This window comes from Macaca nemestrina, unplaced genomic scaffold (assembly GCF_043159975.1).
Source record: "Macaca nemestrina isolate mMacNem1 unplaced genomic scaffold, mMacNem.hap1 Scaffold_46, whole genome shotgun sequence".
Taxonomy (NCBI): Eukaryota; Metazoa; Chordata; class Mammalia; order Primates; family Cercopithecidae; genus Macaca; species Macaca nemestrina.
The window spans coordinates 330,471-344,247 of NW_027257675.1; the positions used below are offsets into that span (position 1 = coordinate 330,471).

At 41.4% G+C, this 13,777-nt stretch overlaps 1 long non-coding RNA gene across 2 annotated transcripts; it reads left to right on the forward strand.

Annotated features, from left to right (window-relative positions):
* The first annotated feature begins 1,742 nt into the window (after positions 1–1,742).
* On the forward strand, positions 1,743–12,570 carry LOC139361387 (uncharacterized). Of its 2 annotated transcripts, none has more exons than XR_011618955.1 (6): positions 1,743–1,827; positions 7,495–7,621; positions 8,578–8,676; positions 9,646–9,781; positions 10,578–10,701; positions 12,227–12,570. It is a non-coding gene; the product is annotated as an uncharacterized lncRNA (long non-coding RNA). The 2 variants fall into 2 exon arrangements; XR_011618954.1 differs by lacking the exon at positions 1,743–1,827 and adding an exon at positions 2,151–2,389.
* Positions 12,571–13,777: the final 1,207 nt, after the last annotated feature.

Here is a 13,777-nt window from a genome sequence, read left to right on the forward strand (position 1 = left end):
TGGTGTTAGTGCCTCACCTTGTCATGCTGGCAACTGGATGGCAGGTACCAGTTTCAGTGAAGGCACTCACACCCATCCTCCAAAGTCCAGCCTATCCTTCTAGCAAAAGCTGGCCAGGAACTGGGGCCTGGGACGGGTGTGAGTGCCTTTGCTGAAACCGGCCCCTGACCAGGTGCAGCTGGACAGAAATTGCTGGACCCACCAGGCTGCGCTCCTTGCGAAGCAGGAGTGGGAGAAACTCAGACCCAACCAGCCTTCCCCACCCAAGTTCTGGTTCCCGTTCCTGACACCTCTACCTACAGTGCCCTGTCCTCACAGTTCCCCGTGATACCTACTAATCCCTACCCGGTAATCCCAGGTGGTCTCTGCAACACAGAGCCTGGGGCACGGGCTAGGGAACCACAATAGGTGTGGATGCCCTACCCTGCTCAAGATTGCAGGAACAGGAGGAGATCACCTTCCAGAGTTCAGAGTCCAGCAAGAGGAGAATGCTCACCGAAAAGAAGAACGAGGCCACTGCTGACACTGTCACTGCCACCTCCACAGCCCACCAACACCGCTGGCAGTGTAACTTCTGATAGCATCCCTAACCTGCTCCCTGCTGCTGGCAGTGAAGCCCCCAGATAACACACCCAACACACCCCGTGCCAGCTGCAGGCAATGTAACCCCGATATACCCCCAAAACAGCCCCTCATAGGCAGCGTAGCACCTGATAGTGCCCACAATCTGACCCAGCCATGGGTGTTGCTGCATAGATAGTGCCCCAATACCACCCCACCCCGCCCCGCCATGAGCAGTGCAGCTCCTGATAGCTCACCGCAAGTAAGGACAGAGCAGCACCTGACAATGCCCCTAAACCACCCCCCACTGCCAACATTGCATCTCCAGATAACCACCCGACCCGCCCCCTGTCGTGGGCAGTACAGCAAAAAACAGCGCCCCAACCCGTCCCCAGCCACTGGCAGTACACCTTAGTGTACACAACTCACCTCCCCCGAGCACCTCCGCCACACCGTGGGCAATGTGGCCCCTGATAGCCAGCCAACCCACTCCACCACCAGCAATGCAACCCCACAGAGTGCCCCCAACCAATCCCCTGCCACAGGCAATGCAGCCTCGGGCAGTGAGCCCCAATAGGGCATCCAACCCCTGCCCCCAGAAGTGGACAGTGCAGCCCCGGATAACTCACCTACCCCATGACATTTCTACCACTCTGGCCGAGCTGCAATGTCCGAAGTCACCACAAACCGCAGCCAGGCGAGCCGCGGGGGCGTAGCCTCCAGCATCGGTCAGTGCCTCTCCCTTCTACTCGTCTTCCCGCCCGGCAGGAAAAGCTCCCGCTGCTGACTGCCTTCCAACCGCTCCGTCGCCACCACCAACCCCAGCGCCGGCTCCAATTCGCAGAAGCGTTGGCTCCTCCTAGTTCCCTAAACCAAGGTCTGAACACCGACACTGAACAGCCTCTAATGACCTGACTCCACCTCAGCATGCTTTATATACTGATGTTACACCACACGCAGTTCCTGGACTACATGGTCTGATTGGATGGAAGAAAAACCTCCAGGCCTACTCTGATTGGACTTTATTTTCATGCTGTGATTGGTTGTCTTAAGACTTGCTCTCACCCAATAAGAACATGATAATAAAGTCCAATCCGAGTAACCCTGGAGGTTTTTTCATGTCCAATCAGAACACGCCGTCCAGGAATCCTCATGTATATAAGCTCAGTATATGCGTGATGCTGAAGGGAAGTGAGGCCCTTCCAGGTTCCCACACTTTCCTGTAGAGCTGCTTAGTGCCTGCCTGGCTTAGAGGATCGGGAATGGGTAATTACCGGTCGTTTGCTGGAGGCTGGAGCATAGCAGCTCGATTCGCTGCTGTTGGTGGTGGTGGCAACTGAGACAGCAGCGCGGCTGGAGCAATAGGAGGAGGAAAATAGCTTTGCGATAGATGGAGGGGGGTCAAGAGAGTGGTTAGTGCTAAAGGGAAAAGAGGATAGCGAGCAGGAGAAAATGTTGCAAAAAGACCGTGGGGAAAAGATGGTGGGAAAAAAGTTTTTGGATAGATTGGGGGAAACAGCGTGGGCAGCGGGAGGGAGGGAAGGTTTTGCCGAAAGACGGTGGGTAAAAGTTTATGGGTAGATGGAGAGAGAAAAGAGGATGGCAAAAGGGAGGAAGAAAGACGGTGGTGGTGGGTGGAAACGGGGGCGAGCAGTAGGGAGAGACGGTTTTGTGAAAAGACAGTGGGGAGAAAAGTTTTTGGGTAGATAGAGGGGGAAAAGAGGGTAACAAGTGGGGGAAGGAAAAAGAGGTTAGCCAGCGGGAGGAAAACAAGATTTCACGAAAAGACAGTGGGCAGAAAAGACAGACGCTGAAGAAAGAAAAGATGGTGGGTAAAAAGAGTTTGGGTAGATGGAGGGGGGAAAGAGGGTGATGAGGAGCAGAAAAGAGGGTGGCTAGAGGGAGCGGGGAAAGAGGGTTGGGGAAAATAGTTTGGGGTAGATAGAGGGCAAAAAAGAGTGGCAAGCAGGATAGGGCAAAGGAGTACGAGTGGGAAGGGGGAAGACTTTGTGAAAAGATGGTGGGGAAAATTTGGGGGGATATATGGAGGGGAAAAAGGAAGTGAGCAGGAGTGGGGAGTAGGCTTTGCGAAAAGACGGTGGGGAAATGTTTTTAGGTAGTTGAAGAAGGCAAAGGGTGGCAAGGAGGAGCGGGGGGAAATACGATGAGGAAAACAGTTTTGGGGTAGATGAAAGGGGAAAAGAGGGTGGTAAGCAGCAGAAGTGGGGAGAAGGCTTTGGGAAAAGATGGGGGAAATGTATTTGCTTAGATGAAGGAGCAAAAGAGGGTGAAGAGAGTGGGACAGGGAAAACGAAGGTGGCCAGGGAGAAGAGGAAAAGACGGTGGGAAAAAGCAGTCAGGAGAGTGTTTGGGTAGATGGATGGGGAAAAGGGTGGTGAACGGGAGAGTAGAGAAGGGTGTGCGAAATGACGGTGAGGAAAAAATGGTAAGGAAAAAGTTTTCGGGTAGATGGAGGAAGAAAAAGAGTGGCGAGAGGGAGGAGGCCAAAGGCAGTCGGGAAAAGAAGGTGGGGAAATAATGGTGGGAGACAAAGGTTTGGGGTAGAATTTTTTTTTAAATCAGATGATTTGTATTTTTGCTTTTGAGTAGTTTGAGTTCTTTATATATTTTGTGTCTTAACCCCCTTGACTGATGCATAGTTTGCAAATACCTTCTTCTTTTCTCTGGGTTGTTGCTTCTACTGATTGCTTCCTCTGCTTTGCAGAAGCTTTTAAGTTTAATGTTATTACAACTTTGCTTTCGTTGCTTGTGCTTTTGACAAGTTTAATGTAAATACATCTTTGCTTTTGTTGCTTGTGCTTTTGATGTCTATTAGAAAATTCCTTGTCCTAACCGATTTTATGAAGCATTTATCCTATGTTTTCTTCTCTAGTAGTTTCATAGTTTCAGGTCCTACATTTAAATTTTTATTTTGAGTAGACTTTTGTATGTGCTAAGATAACAGCCTAGATGTATTCTTGTACATGTGGGTGTTGAGTTTTCCTAGCACAGTTTATTGAAGAGATTGTCCTTCCCGAATGTGTGTTCTTGGTGTTTTTGTTAAAAATGAGTTGACTGTAAATGAGTGAATTTATTTCTGATTTCCCTATTCTATTTCATTTGTCTATGTCTGTCATGCCTTTGTTTCTCTATCTCTCCCCCGCCCCCTTTTTAGATCATACCATGCTGTTTTGATAGTACCTACCTTACTATAGATTTGTAATATATTTTGAAATCAGGTTGTGTTATGACTCTAGCTTTTCTTTTTATTCCAGATTCTTTGATCTATTTGAAGTATTTTGCATTTCCATGTGAATTTTAGGAATTTTTTTTCTGTATGAAGAATGTCTTGTAATTTAACATGGATTGTATTGATTGTGTACATCACATTGGGTGATACAGATATTTCAACAATATTCTTCTAGTGCATGGACATGGAATATCTTTTCATTTACTTGTGTCTGCTTTAATATCTTTCATCTATGCTTTATAGTTTTCATTGTGGATCTTTTGTCTTTTTGGTTACGTTTATCCCAGATATCATTTTATCGGCAATGAAATAGATTTCATGATTTCTTTCTTAGGGATTTCACTATTGGTACATGAGTGTGCTACTCATTTTTATATGTTGATATTGTATCTTGCAACTTGACTAAACTTATTATTTCTAGAAGGTTTTTTTGTGGAATCTTTAGGGTTCTCTTTCTACATATGATCATGTCCCTTGCAAACAAAGACAGTTTGATTTCCTTTTTTTCCAATTTGGGTGTCTTTCATTGCATTCTGCTATCTAATTGCTCTACCTAAGACTCAGTACTATGATGAATAAAAGTGGTGTAAAAGTAACCACACTTGTTCCAAATCTTAGAGGAAGCGCTTTTAACTTTTCCCCATTGATTATGATGTTAGCTGTGGGTTTGTCATATATGGCCTTTATTGCACTGACATATGTTCCTTCTATACTCATGTTGTTCAGTTTTTGTCACGAAGGAATGTTGATTTTTTTTTTCAGCATTTACTGAAGTGATTATATGGTGTGTGTTATTGATTCACTGAATGTGATGTTGCACATTTATTTATTTGGGTTTATTGAATCATCCTCATATTCCTGGAATGAATTCCACTTGATCATGGCGGATCATCTTTTTATGTGTTGTCAAATGCAATTTTCAAGTATTTTGTTGAGGACTTTTTGTGTCTGTGTTCATCAGGGATATTTGCCTATGGTTTTCTTTTTGTGTTGTGTCCTGGTTTGGTTTTTGTACCAGGGTCATGCTGTCCTCATAGAACAAGTTTTGAAGCCTTCATTCCTCTTCATTTTTTTGAGGAATATTTTGAGTAAAATTGGTATTAGCTCTTTTAAACATGTTTGGTAGAATTCAGCAGTAAAACCATGATTATTGTGTTTTTCTTTGATGGAAGACTTTTTATTACTGATTTAATTGCATGACTCATTATTGTTCTGTTCAGGTTTTTTATTTCTTCATCATTCTATCTTGGGAATTTGTTATGTGTCCAGAAATTTATTCATTTCACCTAGATTTTTCAATTTGTTTTTATATAGGTGTTTTTAATAATCTCTTACCATCCTTCGTATTTCTGTGTTATCAGTTGTAATGTCTCCTTTTTCAGCTATGATTTTATTTGTTTCCTTTTTCTTTTCCTTAGTCTAGTTAAAGCTTGTCAGTTTTGATTTTTTTTCTTAAAAATTCCAGTTCTTTGTTCCATTGATTGTTTGTATTTTTTGTTTCTATTTTTAAATTTTCCTCTTTAATCTTCATGATATTTTTTCTACTAAATTTAGCGTTTCATTTTTCTTGTTTTTCTCATTACTTCAGGTGTACTGTCAGGTTGACTATTTGAGATCTTTCTACTTTTCTGATGTAGGCATTTATAGCTATGCACTTTTCCTCTTACAACTGCCTTTGCTGCATCCCACAGGAATTTTTATGTTTTGTTTCCATTCTTATTTGTTTCAATAAATTTTTAATTATTTTATTTATTTATTTATTTATTTATTTATTGGTTGTTCATGAGCATGTGTTTTAATTTCCATATATTTGTACAGTTTTTAAAGTTCCTCCTGTTACTGATTTCTAGTACTATTTCACTGTGGTCAGAAAAGATACTTGATATGATTTCAGTTGTTAAAAATGTGTTGTGACTTGTTTTTTGGCCTAACACATAGTCTGTCTTGGAGAATAATCCATGTGCTACTCAGTGGAATGTGCATTGTGCAGTTGTGGAGTGGAGAGCTGTGTAAATATTAGGTCCATTTGGAATAGAGTACAGTTTAACTGATGATGTTTTGTTGTCTGGAGGATCTGTCCATTGATGATAGTGGGGTGTTGGTTATAGTGGAGCATTGAGGTATTCTATTACTGTATTGCAGTCCATCTGTCTTGTAAGGTTTGTTGATACTTGCTTCTGTGTTTAGTGCTTGAGTGCTGGTTGCATATGCACTTATAATTGTTATGCTGCTGTTTACTTCTTTCTGACTATATGATTATCTTCATTTTTTTTCCTTTTTTGACTGAAAGTCTGTTTTATGTAAGTAGAGCTACTCCTGCTTTTTCTGTTTCCATTGGTATGGGATATCTTGTATCATCCCTTCACTTTCAGTCTATATATTATTTATGTCTTTACGGGTGAACTGAGTTTCTTGTAGGTAGTGTATAATTGGGTCTTATTTTTTAATCCATTCAGCCCCTCAGTCTTAGAGAATTTAATTCATTTATATTCAAGGCTATTACTAACAGGTAAAAACACACTACTGCCATTTTTTACTTGTTTTCTGGTTGTTTTGCTACTCTCTCTTTTTTCTTTTGTTCTTTCTCCCTTCCTCTTTCTCTTCTCTCTGATCTCTCTCTTTCTTTCTTCCTTTCTTTTCTTTCCTCCTTCCATTCCTTCCTGTCTTTATTTGTAGTGAGGTAATTTTTTCTGGCAGTGTGTTTTAATTCCTTGCTTTTAATTTTTAAGGTGTCTGTTATCGATTTTGTTTTCTGGTTACCATGAGGCTAAACAACATAATTATAACAAGTTATTTTAAACTGAAGAAAACTTAACTTTGATTGGTCTCAGCTACTCAGGAGGCTCAGATGGGAGGATTGCTTCACACTAGGAGGCCGAGGTTGCAGTGAGTTGAGATCGTGCCACTGCACTCTCCAGCCTGTGTGACAGAGTGAGACCTTGTCTCATAAAATAAATAAATAAAAATGCAATAGCTTATAATGAATTCTGATTGTAAATTTTGAGATGATGATTGATAAAGTATAGAAAAGAAAGTGGAAATCATTCGTAATCTCATTACCCAAAGATAACTACTACTAATGTTTTGGTACATATGCTTCCTAATTCATAACCCTCTCTCCCTCACACACACACACAAATGTACGCATACAATAGATACATTTTACACACAAATATAATTTTATTGTAGCATTTTAAGAAAAACAGCTTTGTAATTTTTTATTTAAAATATTGTGAATATCTTTTGTGAATAATATTCATATAAAATATTATACATCTTAGGCCAGGTGCGGTGGCTCATGCTTGCAATCCCAGCACTTTGGGAGGCCGAGGTGGGTGGATCATGAGGTCAGGAGATCAAGACCATCCTGGCTAACACAGCAAAAACCCGTCTCCCCTTAAAAAAAAAAAACCAGCCGGACATGGTGGCACACGCCTGTAGTCCCAGCTACTCGGGAGGCTGAGGCAAGAGAATCACTTGAACCTGGGAGGTAGAGGTTACAGTGAGCCAAGTTCGTGCCACTGGACTCCAGCATGGGCGAAAGAGCAAGACTCTGTCTCAAAAATATATATATGTTGTACATCTTAGTTTTAAGATTGTGGTTTCTGCTCTTTGGGGTGGCAGGTACACTTCTTGCTAAAATGAATCATCTCAGTGTCTTTGATTTACCTTCTCTCCCCTAGGCTATTGCTTTTGGAAGGGGGCCCTGGATCTCCCTCCTGTTTACTTGGGGGCAAACATAGTATCATGGGGTTATGAAAACGTTGCCTGCGCCACATAGCAACCCTGGCTCCAGTTCTGAAAATAAAGGTAACATAGGAGTTTTTGCTCTCTGATTAATACTAAAATGTAAATAAAGTGGTTTTAGATCATTGTAGCAAATGATTTAGATATAACTCTGTGTTCATTTTAATTAAGAGCTCAGGATTTCTTCACGGTATGTTCATTGCCTGCTTTATCAGTAAAAGTATAGTAGAGATGGGGTTTCACCATGTTTCTCAGGGGTCTCGAACTCCTGACCTCAGTGATCCACCCTCCTCAGCCTCCCAGAGTACTAGGATTACAGATGTGAGCCACCACACCCAGCTGTCACCTTCTTACTTAGATGGAGTCTTGTGTGAAACACACCATGGAACTCATGTTCACTTACAACTGTGAAAGGCTGACCACCTTGTGTGACGAGATTGGAGCCTGTCTGCCACACCTCCCTGTGTGTCTCCGCATGTCCTCAGGCCTGCTGGCGGGGCGAGGGCTCCCTTGTCCTCTTATGCAGAGGAAGGACGTGGCATGTGTTGAGACCCAGCCTGGAGGTGGTACATAGTAACTGCCCAGCCAGTGGAACCCAGCAGGAAAGTGAGAACTGTTCTTTTCCATCCTTTTGTTGTTGTTGTTGTTGTTGTTGTTGATACAGAGTCTCACTCTGTTGCCTAGGCTGGAGTGCAGTGGCATGATCTTGGCTCACTGCAACCCCTGCCTACTGGGTCCAAGTGATTCTTTTGCCTCAGCCTCCCAAGGAGCTGGGATTACAGGCACCCACCACCATGACCGGCTAATTTTTATATTTTAGTAGAGACAGGGTTTCACCATGTTTTCCAGGTAGGTCTCGAACTCCTGGCCTTAAGAGAGCTTACCACCTTGGCCTCCCAAAGTGCTGAGATTACAGGCATGATCCATCATGCCCAGTCTAGAACTTACTTTTCCCTTTTCTCTTCCTTTTCTTTACTTTTCTTTCTAAATTTGACACAGAGTCTTGTTCTGTCACCCAGGCTGGAGTGTAGTGGTGTGATCGCGGCTCACTGCAACATCCACCTCCCCGGGCTCAAGCAATTCTCCTGCCTTAGCCTCCCGAGTAGCTGGGACTGCAGGTATGTGCCACTATGCCCAGCTAATTTTTCTTTGTATTTTTAGTAGAGACAGGCCAGGCTAGTCTTTAACTCCAGACCTCAACTGATCCACCTGCCTCGGCTTCCCACAGTGCTGGGACTCCAAGCAGGAGCCACTGTGCCTGGCCGAACTTCCCTTTTCTTTCCATTTCTTGGTATTTGGAAAGTGAGCAGCCATGGAACAGCCGGTGTTTTCAGCTGGTACAGACCCATCTGGTATGCTCGTAAGGCTTCTAGCTGAAGGAAGTGTCCACCCTGCAGTCTCGCTGGCATCCCATCACCTTCCAGAAGCAGGACGCCAGCTGTGTGTGCTCTTGGCCCACACTGAGCCTGTGCTCGGGGTGCTTCTCTTGCCAGTTTCCCCACCCCTTGTTTTGGGTGAGGTCCCTGCCCGGCTGGCATGGGAAACAGGATGGGGAGTGGTCACCACTGTGGTTTGTTGCAGAGTGAGTTTTGTGGATGCCCTGCGTAGGCCTGGCTCCCGTGTTTCTCCCACTTGGCTGCAGCTCCAGCCCTGCCCCGTCTCGCATAGCTTCCTGCCCAGCCCCGCACGGCAGCCTTCCCAGCACACAGAAACGGCACAGACCCCACAGAACTCCAGTGTCCCCTCCCCTAGACCTTTACATACACCTGGTAAGTTGGGCCTGGGCCCCATCGTGTGAGCTGTATGTGGCCTGGTGGGTTGAGGTGCTAAGGTCACCTCAAATTACAAAATTTTGTAACAATAGTTTTTTCAGTTTTTAAAACTATGATCTTTCTTAAATATTCTGTAATACCAATGCTTTTGATGAATGAATTAATCATGGACACCTGCTTAGAAGACAAAAATATATACAGAATTTTGTGGTCTACTTCCTCAATTATATAAATCATTACATTTTAATAAGCATGAAGTCACCACGCTGAGGAAAATGTAAATGTGTAAACCTCAAGTTTGCCATTATCTTATAGGAATGGGTGTGCTCAGTTACTTGGCAGCTGAATTAAACCTTACTCTAGAGCAGCGCTCTCCACTACTAATATAATGAGAATCCCGTATGTTATTTAAAGTTTTCCAGTTACTACATTAAAGAGTAAAGAGATGCAGGTAAAATTAATTGTATCAATGTTTTATTTAACCGGGTGTATATTATCTATAATTTTAACATGTAATCAATATAAAAGTTATTAATGATGTATTTCATTCTTTTTTTCCATAAAGTCTTCCGAACTTTGGTGTGTCTTTTAGCCTTACGGCACATCTCGATTTGAACAAGCCACACTTAAAGTGCTCAATAGCCGTGTGTGGCTGGCTAGTGGCTACCATGTTAGACAGTGCAGCTCTAGAGTGGGGATCAGGTAACTTTTCTCTAAAAAGCCAGATAGTAAATATGTTAGGCTCTGTGGGTCATACAGTTTCTGTCATAACCATTCAGTTCTGCCTTTGGAGCATGAAAGTGGCCATAGACAATATGTGAATGAACAGGTGTGGCTGTGTTTAACTAAAACTTTATATTTACAATAGCAAGTGATAGGCTGGATTTGGCCTGTGGATGGCAGCTTGCAGACCCCACTGTGGAGCACTAGGTTTATAGGCAGTCTCTGCTGTGCATGTGGTTTGTTGTTTCTTATGTCAACTGCAAGGATGAGACACATGGATACACTGGGTGTTTAATGAAACATAGGGGGCTTATAAATACTTGCTTTTTTTCTATAACCTATAGACTTATTTCCTTTGATTATAATGCTGTCAACACTTTGATAACTATTTCACTAAAACTCTACAGGGAAACTAAGCTTCTCTCAACTTGTATTCATTATGGTAGAATGTCATTATTATGTCTGATTATATCTGCATTCGGTTATTGATGATGCTAGTAACAATGAACTTTGTGTTGCTGCAGCTCACAAATGCTTTTTTACATCTGCAAGAAATTAACTAGTCATCAAACGCTTAGTAGCACAGAAATTCTCAAGTGGTTGCGGGAAATTTTGATCTGCAGGAATAAATTTCTTCTTAAAAATAAGGTAAGCAAAATGACATCTTTAAAAAATGGAAGAATATTTGGAATGGTAACGGGGAGAGATTAAAAAGTGTTTTCTAGCTAAATTAGTTTCTATTTCAGCTTCTCCTTTCTCCCAAGGTTCTCAAAAGGATACATATGTGCAGAGGACAATGGCTGGCAAATCAACATTTTAAAAGTTATTCAGAGGCTGTGGCCTTAAAACCACACTGTTGATGAATTCTAGTTCTAGTTGAGTTAAATAGGTCTCTGTGGGGCAGGCCTAGGAAAAGTGGGGACTGCTATATCCAAAGTAGCTTGAGGAGCATGTTCCATCTTTACTCTCAAGTTCATACAGAAGACATAATTCATCCATTGAATTTGATTTAACATGTAGCTTCTATAATGAAGAATTCTGTTATGGCATAGATTTAGGAGTACTTGATTTAATGAGTTTTTGTCCATTTCTAGAATCATAGCTCTGAGAAATTGTAAAGGCCTAGATGTCATGGCTAGACTAGTCCAGAGAATTATCTATCAAGAAGGAAAAGGGAAAATGTTGAGGGTCCTCAATCTAGATTTATTTCTATTCCTCCAATAAGGGTTTCACCTCTTGAAAATATCAGGAGACTTCTTCGTTGGGGTGGAGTGAAATTTTTGAGATTCTGAACTATTGAAACATAGGTTGTGGAGGATAGAGAAGAACCTTAAATTTTTTTTTAACAAATAGTTTCTATAGTTAATCAATTTAGGGATTCTCTTATGGCCTAGTTTTGGGAGTGCCTGATTCAATGAGTTTTTATCTGGTACTAGCGGCATAGCTGTGAAAAACCTTAAATGTATGAAACTCATATCCTTTTTGTTATTATACTGCTTGTGGTTAATAAATTGTCTCTGTTTAGAAATAGACTAATGGTGAAGTGGTTTTATTCACATCTGGCCTATTTGATGTGTTAATGTAGCAAAATTTGGCATTATTCCAAAGATACAGAAAGAGACTAGACTTCAGACTTTCATGCCCTTGCCTATGGTGTAATCTCCAGAATATGAGTATGAGGAATCCACTAATGAATTCCTAGTGCCCTGGTCAGCACAGTCACTCTTGTGACATACTGGGTGTATATACCAGGGTTAATTACTGGTCCAGAATAACTTAATCTCAAGAGTTAATTTCTAGTTATCCCAACATGGCACAGGATAAAATCTTATAGAAAAAAAAATCTTTGTCATCGAGATTGAATCATAGTTTTCACACAATAGATTTACGTTCATGTTTTACTTATATTTATGTTAGGCTTAATTTATATTTGTAGAATCTACTGTTTCTGATGATTTAGAGAATGGATGGGAAACTGAAAGAAATTTTAAAGACATTAAGTAAACATTAATTGTTCTAATGGGTTTCTAGTGAATCTCCTTCAAGGTGGGGCATAGAGACTGAGAGGAGAGGTTTTCTAGGAGAGTCTCAAACAGGAAGACAAGTCAAACAAGTTTTTATTCCTCTTGGTGGTCAGTGCTTCAGTAAAGCTTATTTATTTCTTTTTTTCTAGCAGGCAGATAGAAGTTCCTGTCACTTTCTCCTTTTTCATGGAGTAGGATGTGATATTCCGTCTAGTGGAAATACCAGTCAAATGTCCATAGATCATGAAGAGTTACTACATACTCCTAGAGACTCTCTCCAGAAGGGAAGAGGGAACTCCTCCATGGTCAGCTTCTTTTGTAATTTTCCTGTATCATCTTGTGTGTTCTATTTGTTTTCTGAATGAACTTTGGTAAATTTCATCTAGGTAATATAGTGTAATAGTGAAAAACTGATTAGACTCCCGTTCTATCACTGCTCTTTGTAGAACTTTGGGCAAGTTCTTAACATCCTTGTTCCTCAGTTCCTCGACTTTAAAATGGGGGCAATAATAATTCCTGCCCCAGAGTTGTCGAGAGGGTTAAATAAAAGGATGTGTAAATAGCACTTGACACAAGCTGTATTTGATAACTATAATTATTATAAACCTCCACCCCATAAGAAACCATGCATACCACAGAAGTATAGAATTTGTATCACCTAACGAAGATACAGATTTACAGGGATAAAAACAAAGAATTTTGCTTCATGTTAAAGATAAGTGTTTCTCCTATCACAGGTGGGAATTGAATAATGAGAACACATGGACACAGGAAGGGGAACATCCCACACCAGGGCCTGTTGTGGGATGGGGGGAGGAGGGAGGGATAGCATTAGGAGATATACCTAATGTAAATGACTAGTTAATGGGTGCAGCACACCAACATGGCACGTGTATACATATGTAACAAACCTGCACATTGTGCACGTGTACTCTAGAACATAAAGTATAATAATAATAAAAAAGATAAGTGTTTCTGTGTTTTGTGTTTGTGTGTATAATTTCTCTTAAATATAAATCATATTTCAAGTGAAAATATCAGATCATTATAGAAGAGTTTATTTTCCAGACCAAAACATTTTTCATCCCTAATTTTTAATACAACCTCACTAAAGAAAAAAAAAAAATCTAAGCAGTATTGTATTTACTATTGTCTGTTGTACTTGTAGAATTTGCATTTGTTTATCAATTATTTTCTCCATTTTATGTTTGGGGAATAGATAATTCAGAATCAAGTCTATCTTCTACAGCAATATTTAGTTTTTGTTTATGCCCTTGTTTCAAAGAGTGCTGCAGTGTGCTTATTTTATTACTTCCCTATAGCAAGTAGATAGAATTTTCTGTTACTTCCTCTTTTTTTATTTTATTTTATTTTTACTTTTTTATTTTTTGAAGATGGAGTCTCACTCCATTGCCCAGGCTGGAGTGCAGTGGTATGATCTCGGCTCACTGCAAGTTCTGCCTCCCAGGTTAACATTATTCTCATGCCTCAGCCTCCCAAGTAGCTGGGACTACAGGCACCTGCCACCATGCCCGGCTAATTTTTTGTATTTTTAGTAGAAACGGGTTTTCACCATGTCAGCTAGGATGGTCTCAATCTCCTGACCTTGTGATCCACCCAGCTCGGCCTCCCAAAGTGCTGGGATTACAGGCGTGATCCACACCGCACCCGGCCCAAACAGATGATTTTTTGTATTTCAT